General features: G+C 41.1%; 1 protein-coding gene across 5 annotated transcripts in view; it reads left to right on the top strand.

The window, feature by feature from the left end:
- STK39 (serine/threonine kinase 39) overlaps positions 1 to 13153 on the top strand; it is a 324651-nt gene that overhangs the window by 75880 nt on the left and 235618 nt on the right. The window lies entirely within an intron of this gene.

The following is a 13153-nucleotide window of genomic DNA, read 5'->3' as shown; positions in this document are numbered from 1 at the left end:
ACTGTGCCATGTGCTAACTGGAAGCCATTGTTCTTGTAAGAAACAATGGCCACTGGAATCCTTATCTTGTGAGTGTTATGTCATAGAAGTCACAGTTATCAACTATTTGCTGGCAGTTAGAACATCTGCCTCCCCTACTGAAACTGTATCGCCTCCCACTTCCTACCCTCTGTCCTGTCCCTGCCCCCTTGTCCCAACTCCCATAGGAAAGTGGGGTTTACACTCACAGGGCAGATAGACAATCTGTCAGATTCTGTGGTCATGTGGAGTTTAGTTCAGGTTTGGCTGATGAAGGATTCAAATGGTCATGATTTTTCTTTTCTTTTTTTTTTTTTTTTAGCATTTTTTTTTTAAGTTTATTTATTTTGAGAGAGGGAGAGAGAGCACATGTATGCACGTGCACTTGCACAAGGGGGCAGAGAGGGAGGGAGAGAAAGAGAATCCCAAGCAGGCTCCGTGCTGTCGGCACAGAGCCCGATGTGGTGCCCAAACTCACAAACCGTGAGATCATGACTTGAGCAGAAATCAAGAGTTGGACACTTAGCTGCCTGAGCCACCCAGACGTCCCAGGTGGTCGTGATTTCTGAAGCTATCGTCTCTGAGAATGAAGGGAAGAAGTATTAGATGAAATCATTGGTGCTAAATTTAAATTGGTAATTTAAATAAAATTTATATTGCTAAAATGAGTACTGTAATATTCCTCAATGATAATTTGGTTCCAGATCTCATGTGTATACATTTAGTAATTTATTTGGTAAATATTTAATGAGTTTCTACATTGTGCTTAGGCCCATTAGAAGGATGGGTTTTGGGTGTGTATATAGGACAACAAAGGCATATGCTCATCTTCATGGCAATTAGGTTAGAAAACCCTAGAACAAATGTTTTTCTTGGCATCACATGAATAGCATTTAGTTAATCTAATTCTTGTTCTATGCATTCTTTTAAGTTTTCATGTATGTTGTAGAGTTTGGCCTGCAACTATATCCTAATCTCTTTAGGTATGATGATTTGGTGGTTAATTTTCCAGGAGGCAGGGGATGTTACTGGTATGTTCTGTATTTCTGACCACTCCAACCTAGAGGCTTTGGTAATTTCCGAGATTTGCTAATCCCACTTTTTTTTTTTTTTTTTTTTTAATCCCGCAGTGGTGTAAATGACTATAATAGGCTAACACTCTCTGGGAGGTATTTATAGTTTTAGAGCAGAACTTGTGGACTGTGTGATTATTAAACCCTACTAGGTGCTAGACACTGAGCCAGGTGATGGGAAAACAAGGATGATTTCTGTTTTTGGGGGAGCCTGGGGACTGGTAAATGAGTTTCTTCATTTTTGTTTTGGGTTGGTGAGCTTTTTGAGCTAAGGATAGCTTTCTACACTTTTTCCATCTAGACATGGTTTAACAGAATATAGACGGATTCTCTAGTGTGCATTCCTTGCTTTTCAGTAGGAATTTAAGGCTTCCTAAATGGGTCTGATCCACTGTCATGCCAACTAGTATATTCAATGTGAAGGTGGCCTTGAGGTTTCTTGAAAGAGCTTAGTTCTCTCGTTTGTGGTCAGCCTCAGAGGTTAGGGATGCTGCTCAAGGGCCCACTTACTTCCCTTAAAATCTATTTCATGAGTGAAGAATTAAACTGTTCTTTCTGAACTCATCTTTTGGTCTCTGTCACCAGGTGACAGTTCCATAAATGTGACATAGTCCTCCTTCCTTTTATTCATCTTAAAACCCACTTTTTCCAACCTTCAGGGAACTCTTCATTATTTTTACCCAGGGATTGATGAACATTTTGATTCATCACCTTACTTGACTTCATGATTTTTAGACTTTAGCCATATCCTCAATGTTTTTTCTCTGGACTAGAGCTCTCATATTTTTAGTCTTGTCTTTGGTACCTAGTCACAGAAATTTTCTCATTCCTTCATATACATCAATGCTATCAAAACATACAGTTTAATTCTTAGGGACAGGAATGCTGTGTGTGTAAGAGAAACCCTGGCCCTGGGGCCAGGCAAAGTGCTTGTTTCTTCAAAGAAAAAAAAAAAAAAGGTCCATCATGTGATTCTATTATGAAATAATATGTAGTGATCATTAAAATATTGTATATGATGGGTGACAAATGTGAGCAAAATTGTTTCAAAAAACAACGGCTACCCATGATTGCTGAAACTTGTGATGGAGGGAGAATTGCTTCCTGGGTCAGAGGGCCCGGGTCTTCACTTGGATCGTGGACTTGAGACAAATCATTTATACCTCAGTCTTCTCATTTGTTCAGTGAGGAATTCTACTTGATGGCAAAACTTGTTTTTATCACCGAAGTCTATGGTTCTGTGTATTTAAAAATCAATTCTTTTAATGAAGTTACTTTTAAAAATCACTTGCAGAAAAACACTGATTACTAGCAAATTATGCTTATAATTCAGGATAGAGTCAAGTCACTCCAGTGTTACAGGGTAATAGTAACATTCCACTGTAAGTGCATAGATTGGGGTATATAGGGTGCCATCTGTGTCTCCTGTGTACATAATGAAAGAGCCTCTCAGCCTCCAGCCGGAAAGAATCTGGCATTTGCCCTTCTCTTCCTATATCATTTCTGTAAGGATATTTTGCTGTATTTCATGGATACGATTCATAGATAAATCGAGAGCTTACTTTCCTCAGAACAAAGCCCCTGCCCTCATTTTGCTTTTCTGCCATAATGTTATTTCTTATTTCTTTTGATCTGCTCTTTTCTTTCTATTCATCTCTCCCTTTCTCTCTACTCTCTTTACTTGTCTTTAGAGGAACAAATCAACTATGATTTGTAGGTTATTTTGGAGAATAAAGCTTTAGATGTTTATTTTACCTAATGGTCATTTGAGAGAATAGTTTAATTATCCCCTAATAGTTTAGTTATCTGACATAGGCTTCTCTCATACTTATTTAAAATTAAATTACAATTATTTGGGACTTCTGAGCAGTTCTTCTAGCTAGAAGGGGTTTTCCCCCTTTTAATTGAGATTTAGAAAATTAAAATTTTTTTACGTTTATTTATTTTTGAGAGAGACATAGAAAGGGAGGGAGAGGTAGAGAGAGAGGGAGACACAGAATCCGAAGCAGACTCCAGGCTCTGAGCTGTCAGCACAGAGCCCAACACAGGGCTCGAACTCATGAGCTGCAAGATCATGACCTGAGCCAAAGTCGGAAGCATAACCGACTGAGCCACCCAGGCTTCCCGAGGTTTAAAAAATTAAAAAAAATTTTTTTCCCTGCATTTTTGCCTAATGTCTGTAATTGTGTTCATACTTTTGTAAGCCTTGCTTATTGTAGAAAAAAATTATACTGGTTTGAGGATGTCAGCCTAAAAAGCTGGAAACTATGTGTGTTTTCCTTATTATATAAATGAAAGTATTTTTCCATGCTTTTTGAACAAAAGAATTTTTTAATTAGTAGATTATTCATATCCCAGCTCATTAGTGCTTCACCATATGTGGTAATAAATTGCATTTGGCTGTTTCTTGTAGAATCTTTTATACCAAGGGTATAGCATTAAAATACAAGTGTATTTTACTGAATGTACTATTTTGAGCATTTCAGGTCTCAAATATTAAATTTTGTACTTAGTTTTGTAATTATTTTCATACACTTTGGTGTTTGTTTTTACCAAAGTATAATCCAGCTGAGGGCAGGATTAGGAATGGGAGATTTTTGGATATTTTGAAGACATACATTTTTAAGAAATTAGAGAATATTACATATGCACAACTAATTTATTTCTACAGCTCTAAAGTTACATTAGCTGGCGTGTGATTCGTAGAACCAAATTCGTAGAATTTGGAACGTGAAATTTAAATGTTATAGTTGATTCAGGTAATAAACATACTAATTGAATTTACTTTTAGGTCAATTTTTATACATGTGTTAGAAATGGCTTGCTGGGGCGGGTGCCTGCGTGGCTCCATCGGTTGAGTGTCCGACTTCGGCTCAGGTCATAATCTCACGGTTCGTGGGTTTGAGCCCTGCATGGGGCTCTGTGCTGAGAGCTCAGAGCCTGGAGCCTGCTTCAAATTCTGTGTCTCCCTCTCTCTCTGCCTCTCCCCTGTTAATGCTCTGTCTCTCCAAAAATGAATAAACATTGAGAAAAATTAAAAAAAAAAAAAGAAATGGCTTGCTAAAATGTTTAACATCTCATTTTTTCCCCAAAGAGTAAACAGAAATGAATATTGTAAGGACACATGTTTCTGAACTTACATGTGCTTAGTAACAGAGAGACCCAGTACATACTCATTTTCAGAGTAGGAGAAAATGGGGAAAACACGCTTAGATTGAATACAACTTTAGTTACATCTTGTTTATTTTTTATACCTCCCTTTTACCATCCTTCTGGAAAATGTTATTGGCTTGGGTTGAGACCAAGGATTTTGTTCTTTCCTCTGTTATCTTCTTTATTTTGGTTTGGTTATTTCCACAATTAATTAGCTGCTGTGGAAACAGAAGGACTGTGGAACAGTCAGAGACAAGGTCTGAGCGTGTTGGGCAGGGCTCTGGCTGCTTCTGCAGGAGGGCTGTTCCCTGGCAGACCCCAGGCTGCACACTGGCCCGCAGCGTGGGACGGGGGGCACCACAAAAAAAGAAAAAGACACACTTGACCTCACATTCTCATTGTTTGGTGATGAAGCCAAATAGAGCAGCTGTGCTAAAAGTTGGCCCGGAGGTTTCCAGCAACATAAATTGGTGGACAAGAAAAATTCTTCCTGTTTCTGTTTTTAATGAAGTCTTTGACTTGACTTTTTCCAAGACTCCCAATCGTAGTCAATTAAATGATCAAACAGCTGTTATTGATAGCTGAATCTGATTCAGATTCCATGAGGGCCAACTTAAGAGCTTCCAGAACTCATAGGGCATCCGTCTTACTGTTTGCTGAAGAACCTCTTAGCCAACAGTGGGAGAAATTGGGTTCCTCCCCATTGGGTTTTCCTACAGTATTTCAACATCACACTTTGATTCTTCCCTTCCTTTCCCTCTCCTTGTTTCTTTTGAAGAAAACAACTATACCGACGGTTTCTTACGTTTCCAAGTAAAATTCTTCTGTTTTGTTTGGACAGTTTTTGCAGGGTGCCCAACTTTGTGACATCATCACGAAGCCGGGAGGCTCTGGGATGTGCATTCTCTTCTGCCAGCAAGTAGATGTTTACCCTTTGTGATTCCCCTGCTGATTTCGAGGGATTTACCCACTCTCCAACTCCCATGACACTCTACCTTTTGTTTTAAATACTTCTCTGCCAACACTGAGTAAGGCCGTCAGGGAATTTCTGCTCCCCTTTTCCTAATTTCTTTTTTTAAGCTTATTTATTTATTTTGAGAGAAACAGAGACAGCATGGGTAGGGGAGGGGCAGAGAGAGGGAGAGAGAGAGAGAATCCCAAACAGGCTCTGCATTGCCAGCACAGAGCCTGATGCGGGGCTTGAACCCACAAAACTGCAAGACCATGACCTGAGTTGAAACCAAGAGTGGGACGCTCAAGTGACTTGAGCCACCCTGGCCCCTCCTTCTCCTAATTGCTTAAAAACTATTTCCCTGTCTTATCTAGACTTTTCCCATTTCTAATCCTGTCTTCAATGGACTTCACTTGGATAAACACAGATACCAAGTCCTATAAAAATAACTACAAAACTAAATGGCAAGGAACAATGGTTGATACATTTGGGTACAAGTCGAAATATTTCACTTAATGTTTTTTAAAGTAGGTTTTTCCCTTTTGATACTCTTCTTTGAAAAGAGGTAAGAGTTTGCTGCACATATGATACATAGTTTTTTATATTGAAAGACCTGAGACTGACATTTTCCTGATTGAAAATGACAGTCCAAAAAAAAAAAAAATACATTGCTCTTGTAACAACTTTGTCAATCTTTTCTTGGCTGACATTTGAGATCATAGAAATTAATGGGTTTTGTTTTTGTCTTTGTTTTAATTCTGCCACTTACAGTATCGGGCTATTTATGAATATTAGGTTACCCTTCATGATGGTGCTGTTATGGAATTGTTATGGAATTGCAAGCTGGAGAGTGACTTTCTGAAAAGTGTTATTTAACGTGGTTACCCTCACCATTTAAGGAGTTCTTAAAATGCCTGCAGAATGTTGCATACATTTTAAAAGATATATCTGGTTATCTCTTGCGTTTGGAAATACAGGTTTCATTTGATAGTATTTGTAAATCATACATATTTTCCCCTTTTGAAAGGATTAAAAGTTGCAGTGTGGAAGTGTGCCTGAGAGGTAGGTGTTTCTCTCAGTGTTTCATTGAAGGAATGATGCATCTTAGTGCCTAGCTTGAAAACAGTAGTTCTCAACCTTGGCTGAACATTAGAATCACCTAGGAGCTTTTGAAAATTTTCATTCCCAGCCTCTTATCCTAAACCAATTTGCATCAGCATCTCTGGGGCTAGGCTCCAGGCCCTAGTATTTTTTAAAGCTACCTAGGTGATTTCAATGTGCAACCAAGGTTGAAAACCACTGCTCTAGAATAAAGTTAGAAATAACATCTTCTCAGATTTAACTGCACATGATTTTGGAGGCTGAGAAATTTGATTCCTAACTAAGGCTGAGTGGGATATTTTGCCACCAATATCAGATGAAGAAGAATTTATTTAGGATTTACATAAGCTGTGAAAATATGCTAATTTGGTTAAGTGTAGTTTATTATTTTGAATTCAGAATCCATTTTTTTTTTTTCAACGTTTATTTATTTTTGGGACAGAGAGAGACAGAGCATGAACGGGGGAGGGGCAGAGAGAGAGGGAGACACAGAATCGGAAACAGGCTCCAGGCTCTGAGCCATCAGCCCAGAGCCCGACGCGGGGCTGGAACTCACGGACCGCGAGATCGTGACCTGGCTGAAGTCGGACGCTTAACCGACTGCGCCACCCAGGCGCCCCCAGAATCCATTTAAACTGTTTCTTTTCTGTAATGAAATTTCTTTCAGTACTTTGTGAATCTCCTGGTTTTAGGAACAAAAGACACTAGGCTTTAACTTTTCCTAATTATTATATCTTCAAACTCTTTTCTGTGCTCTGTGTTTTTTTATTTTTGTTTTTAAAATATTTTATTTTTTAAGTAACCTCTGCACCCAACGTGGGGCTTGAACTTACAACCCTGAGATCAGGAGTCGCACACTCTGCCCACAGAGCCAGGCGGGTGCCCCTATGCTAGGTGTTTTGAACCCTTTGCATAAGTATATGTTAGGCTCCTTATCACAAAAGGGCTTGAGGCAGTGTACCAGGATGCACGAAGTATGACAGGGTGGTATGAATTAAACACAGGGTGAAGTACTTAGGAAAACTCCTGTGGGAGACAACGTAGAGTCAGAAATAAAGCTACAGACTCGTGGCCCAGTGACCTATACACACATTACAGACTCTTAGAGCTGGCAGGACACACGGAGCGCATTCTGTGATTGATGTTTCTGTAGGGCAGGGTAGGCGCTGCTGCCAGCGTCTGTCTCCGTGACTTTGAGGTTGAGTCAGGAATTTGGGACACTTGAGGTAAGTGATCAGTATGGGGTTGCTCATCTGCAGAGAAGGAACCGAGACATTGAGAGGCTGTCTTTTAACGCTTGTGTTATGTGCTAGGCATCCTGTGAGGAGTAGTGTAGGTCTCATTTCACTTATTTCACAAAAATCCTATGTAGACGGCATTAATAATCTCCTTTTATGACAGGACACTAGGTTCAAGGACATGGGGTAACCTGCTGGGGTAATCGGGCTGCTCAGTGGCTTAGCCAAGCTTCCAAGCCAGCCCTGTCTTAGGACTTTAGCTCTTCCTCAGTGGCTCCCACCCCTGTGAACCACAGTTCTTGCTTGTCCTCAGTATGGTTTTTTTCTTCCTTCCTCCCTCCCTTCCTCCCTCCCTCCCTTCCTCCCTCCCTCCCTTCCTCCCTTCCCTCCTTCCTCCCTTCCCTCCTTCCTCCCTTCCCTCCTTCCTCCCTTTCCTCCTTCCTCCCTTCCTCCCTTCCTTCCTTCCTTCCTCCCTTCCTCCCTCCCTCCCTCCCTCCCTCCCCTCTTTCTTTCTTTCTTTCTTTCTTTCTTTCTTTCTTTCTTTCATGATGGTGGTGGTGGTGGTAGGAGGAACAAAGACCATAGAGCACTATTACAATAGCCCTCGTAAACACTTAAATATACTTTCTTTCCATTTTTTTCAGTTTTTGGTTTTTTGGTAGTTTTTTCTTTTTTTTTCCTCCCAAGCAATCCTATTTCCGGGATATTCTATGGTAGGATATTCTGTGTGTTTTGTGTCCCCCACCAAACCTGGACTATCCCACATGAGAGGCCTATATCGTGCCCCGGTTGGGCAAATGTGGCCAGGCTGGCCCCGCAGCCGCGCGTGCGTGTCCCTGATAGGTCTGTCGTCCGCCCACCCGGCTCCCAGCAGAGGGCTGCTGCTGTGGCTGCCGCTTCAGTGCTGGCAGATGGGGAGGCCTTTTTCTTGCTATCCCATTTTAGGCCTGTTTTCCCACTCTTGTGAAATTTCGTTTGTGGTGTGTTTCAGATGAAGCTGCATGAGCAGCTCTTTGGTCCACAGGGCAGATTAAATACCAGGCTGTGGCTTGCTTTGGCACCTGATGGCATGTCTGTCTTATTTCACTAGACTCTTCCAAGGGAGTCACTGTGTTACAGTCCTTGACTGCAGTTTTGGCACATGTGTTGTCCGGATTTCAGAGTTGTGTAAGTTCTTCAAATCTTGACCTCGTGTTTTTCTTTCCCTGTGAATTGTTTACTAGTCTCCCCTATTTCTAGCTTTGTTTCCTACCCCTTTCTTCAGGTCAGACTCAGCTAGGCGGTGCCTCTGGGCTTGCTCCCCTCCTCAGGCTCTAACCCCATCACCTTCACTGCGGCCCTTGGTGCTCCTTCCTTTCACCTGTCCCCATACCCAAGTGCCTCTGTTTGCTTTCCACCACTTAGTCACTCAGAGTCTGGTTTCTGGACCTAACCAGTTTACTTGGAAGCCTGATAGAAATGCAGAATTTCAGGCCCCACCCCAGACCAACTGAATCAGAATCTGCATTTTCACTTGGTCCCCAGGTGATCTGTGTACACTTTCAAGTTTGAGAAGCATTGTTCCAAATCATGCATCTATGGGTTGTATCCTAGTTAAGGGAATAGAGTTTTAGAACCCGCTCATTTTGTAGGGAGAATTGGATAAACCTTTTTTATTTTATTACTTAGAGAGTGAGCATGAGTGGGGCTGGGGGGTGATGGGGAGGTAGGCAGAGGGGGAGAGAGAGAGAATCTTAAGCAGGCTGCATTCTCAGTACAGAGCCGGATGCAGGGCCTGATCCCAAGACCCTGGGATCATGACCTGAACTGAAATCAAGAGTTGGAGGTCAACTGACTGAGCCACCCAGGTGCCCTAAAAACTTTTTTTTTTTTAAATCATACCCACTTAATCATCTTTGGGCAATACTTTTGTCACTTTTAGAAATAGAAATGAATATGTTTGGGAATAAAGGGCTTTGCCTATCCTGTGAGTGAAGTTAGGACAATGGGAAAAGCTTGGATAATTTATCTGGTAGACTGTTCCCAGGGAAGGATTCAAAGAGCAGCTGTCATCACTGTTCTGAAAAGAAATGGAGAGAGTAGTTCTATGGAAAGAACATTTGATTCAGGAAATATTTATATTTTCAACATATAAAATATAAAAAGTATGTACAGTTGTCTTAATTGATTCAGGCTGCTGTAAGAAAAATCCCACAGATTTGGTGGCTTATAAACAACACTAATTTACTTCTCACAGTTCTGGAGTCTGGAGGTCCAAGGTCAAGGTGCTGGCATGGTCGAGTGGGAGCCTTCTTCCAGGTCACAGACTTCTCACTGCTTCCTGTGGCAGAAGGGGCAGGCTACCTCTTTGGGGTCTCTTATACTGGCACAAATCTCATTCATGAGGGTTCCATCCGCAAGACCCGGTCACCTCTCAAAGGCCCCCTTTCCTGAGGCCATCAGCTTATGAATTCAGGGGGTGGGCACAAACATTCAGACCATAGCAAAAATACAAATATATAAATATAAAATTTTGCATCTCTCTAGAAGGCAACTAAACACAAGGCTTACGTATAAACTGAAATAAGGTTGGATAGGCAGGTAGAACACCTCATTTGTTCTTCTGTGAGTGTATTTCTGCACTGCTTGTGGAAATACTTATCATGGAGGCTCAGTGATAGCACAGGTCATACGCTGAGGCTAAGTGACTGTTGTTTCTCCCTAAGGCAGGTTTTACCATGTCTTTAAGTATTAGAGGCTCTGCTACATGGAATGGCTTGTGTAGGAAATTGCATGATGTAGGAGTGGGGGTATGGAACCCTAGCGAAGCAGTGAAGAGGAACTGTGAGGCTACAAGGAAGGATGTCAGGTTATGAGTGGTCAGACTGATGGTAAGTCTGCTCTGAAGTTTTCTGTCTTTTCCTCCATCTGCCCTCGTGTTGGTCCGGGGGTGTATTAGTAGGGGCAGTATCTATGTCCCTCTCCCTGCCTCTTTCTTTTAAATCCTCAGGACCTTTATATTTTATTATTATTATTATTTTTATTTTAGAGAGAGAGAAAGAGAGAGCAGGAGAGGGACAGAGGCAGAGAGAGAGAGAATCCCAAACAGGTTCCATGCTCATTGCGGAGCCTGACTTAGGACTTGATCCTATGACCCTGGGATTATGACCTGAGCTGAAAAGCAGAGTCACATGCTGAACCGACTGAACCACCCAGGTGCCCCCAAATCTTCAGGACCTTTAAATGTCCATCTGGTGCCTCTAAGACCCAAAATTTTGAAGGACTAGAACTTGGTAAGTTATATCCACAGGTTAAAGAGTTTTTCTCTCTCTCCCTCCCTCTGTACATCTCCCCCTGTTCCCTTTTCTCCCTCTCCCCCCTACTTTCTCTCCCTCCCTACCTCCCTCCCTTTCTCTTTCACACACACACACACACACACACGCACACGCACATACCCACACATGTATGCATGCCCCCACCCCCAACACAAATAGTTTGCTCACTGCAGTGTTGGAGAACCTGATACTCTGGGTAGGAAGTGATACTGCCCATCTAAATGGAAAGTGCAAGAAAACGGGTTTTTCCAGAGTTTGGCCCAGTATTGCTTCAGTGCAGAAGAATTTCCTTTCATATGGGCATTGGTTGTTTATTGTTCATTTAGATTAATGATTTAAAAGTTTGGAGTTAGAAAGCTAGATAAGCATTCATTTGCATTAAATGTGAAATGATGAGAATGTGGAGCACCCACACTTTCAAGAAACATCATTCTCCTTTCTGTGAGCAGCGGGGGGCATCTGTGTGTATACTGGACCCTACCTGATGCTGCACGCCTTCCAAGTGAGCCGTCCGTCCCCACAGTGAACAGGTGCTAGTGACTTAAGGTAGGAATGGCCTGTGCAGTGTTGCATTTCTCCTTCAGCAGCATCTCGTGATATCAAAACCTAACACCAGAAACAGATGGAAACTCGACCTCAGGTTTCAGATCTTGTTCAAAGGACAGGAGTAGCTGAATTGAAAAGTGTCAGATTTAGAAAACCTGTAATTAGTTAAATGGATGAAGGAAATGAGGAATGGAAAGTGTTGTTATATAATGAAAATGGAAAAATTAGTGATTTTTTTTCTATGTTTATCCTTGGTAAAAAGCACTTATATAAACATATAAACTAAGGTATATATGTGTGTTGCATGTCATAGTGTTTGGTCCAGTATTCTGAGAAATAGGGTCTTGGCAGTTTGAGGATTAAGTAGTACTGGATGTGCAAGGATTGCATCCCCATTTGGAATCTTTTGGCTGGGTGATTTAAAATTAATTCAGAGTTAACTAGACGCTCATTATTATTGAAAATATTTATACGATGCATAAATGCACTTTTCTTTCATCATAAATACATAATAGCATGTATAAGGTTTCTTTGATGACTTACGTTATTTTTTGTGGCTTTTGGACGGCACCTTGAGAGGGAGTTACACTAGTCTGATACCCTTGATTGAGGGTTAACTGAAGTTTTATTTTATTTTATTTTTTTTCTAGTGTTTTTTTTTTCTTTCTTCTTTTTTCATTTTAATGTAACTTATTGTCCAGTTGTCTAACGCACAGTGTGTAAAGTGTGCTCTTGGTTTTGGGGGTAGATTCCCATGATTCATCGCTTACATAGAACACCCAGTGCTCATCCCAACAAGTGCCCTTCTCAATGCCCTTCACCCATTTTCCCCTCTCCCACCCCGCCCCACCATCAACCCTCTGTTTATTCTCTGTATTTAAGAGTCTTCTATGATTTGCCTCTCTATAACTATTTTTTCCCCTTCTCTTCCCCCTTTGTCTTCTGTTAAGTTTCTCAAGTTCCACATATGAGTGAAAACATATGATATCTGTCTTTCCCCAACTGACTTATATCACTCAGCATAATACCCTCCAGTTCCATCCACATTGCTGCAAGTGGTAGGATTTCATTCTTTCTCATTGCCAAGTAGTATTCCATTGTATATATAAACCACATCTTTATTCATTGATCAGTTGATGGACATTTAGGCTCTTTCCTTAATTTGGTTATTATTGAAAGCGCTGCTATAAACATTGGGGTACAGGTACCCCTATGAATCAGCACTCCTGTATCCTTTGGATAAATTCTTAGTAGTGCTATTGCTGGGTTGTAGAGTACTTCTATTTTTAATTTTTTGAGGAACCTCCATGCTGTTTTCCAGAGCGGCTGCACCAGTTTGCATTCCCACCAACAGTGCAAGAGGGTTCCTGTTTCTCCACATCCTTGCCAGCATCTGTTGTTTCCTGAGTTGTTAATTTTAGCCACTCTGACTGGTGCGAGGTGGTATCTCAGTGTGGTTTTGATTTGTATTTCTCTCATGATGAGTGATGTTGAGCATCTTTTCATGTGTTGGTTAGCCATCTGGGTGTCTTCTTGGGAAAAGTGTCTATTCATGTCTTCTCTCCATTTCTTCACTGGATTATTTGTTTTTTGGGAGTTGAGTTAGGTAAGTTCTTTATAGATTTTGGATACTAACCCTTTATCTGATATGTCATTTGCAAATATCTTTTCCCATTCTGTTGGTTGCCTTTTAGTTTTGTTGATTGTTTCTTTTGCAGTACAGAAGCTTTTTATCTTGATGAGGTCCCAATAGTTCAT

Source organism: Leopardus geoffroyi, chromosome C1 (genome assembly GCF_018350155.1).
Source record: "Leopardus geoffroyi isolate Oge1 chromosome C1, O.geoffroyi_Oge1_pat1.0, whole genome shotgun sequence".
Lineage (NCBI taxonomy): Eukaryota > Metazoa > Chordata > Mammalia > Carnivora > Felidae > Leopardus > Leopardus geoffroyi.
This window is presented reverse-complemented; position numbering and strand designations above follow the sequence as displayed.